The following is a 281-nucleotide window of genomic DNA, read 5'->3' as shown; positions in this document are numbered from 1 at the left end:
AATCCAAAAGCAACTCTTTTATATGCAGGCCAAGTAAGAATCCAAAGTGGCATCCAACCAAGTGGTGTAACTGATTCAGAGAAGCAAGAGGCGCTTGGCCTGGGGCGGCGTACTGTACTATTTCGACCAAGTGTTCATGTCACATGTCACATCAACAAAAAAACTATTTTTTTTTATTTGTCTTAAATCAAAAGAAAATTTTTCGGCCATCTCAGTGTGAAATTTTTCCCAAAATCATGAACACTTAGTACAGTAGTGTAGGGTGTCACATGTGTCAACGC

This window comes from Laccaria bicolor, genomic scaffold (assembly GCF_000143565.1).
Source record: "Laccaria bicolor S238N-H82 LACBIscaffold_27 genomic scaffold, whole genome shotgun sequence".
NCBI classification, from domain to species: Eukaryota; Fungi; Basidiomycota; class Agaricomycetes; order Agaricales; family Hydnangiaceae; genus Laccaria; species Laccaria bicolor.
This window is presented reverse-complemented; position numbering follows the sequence as displayed.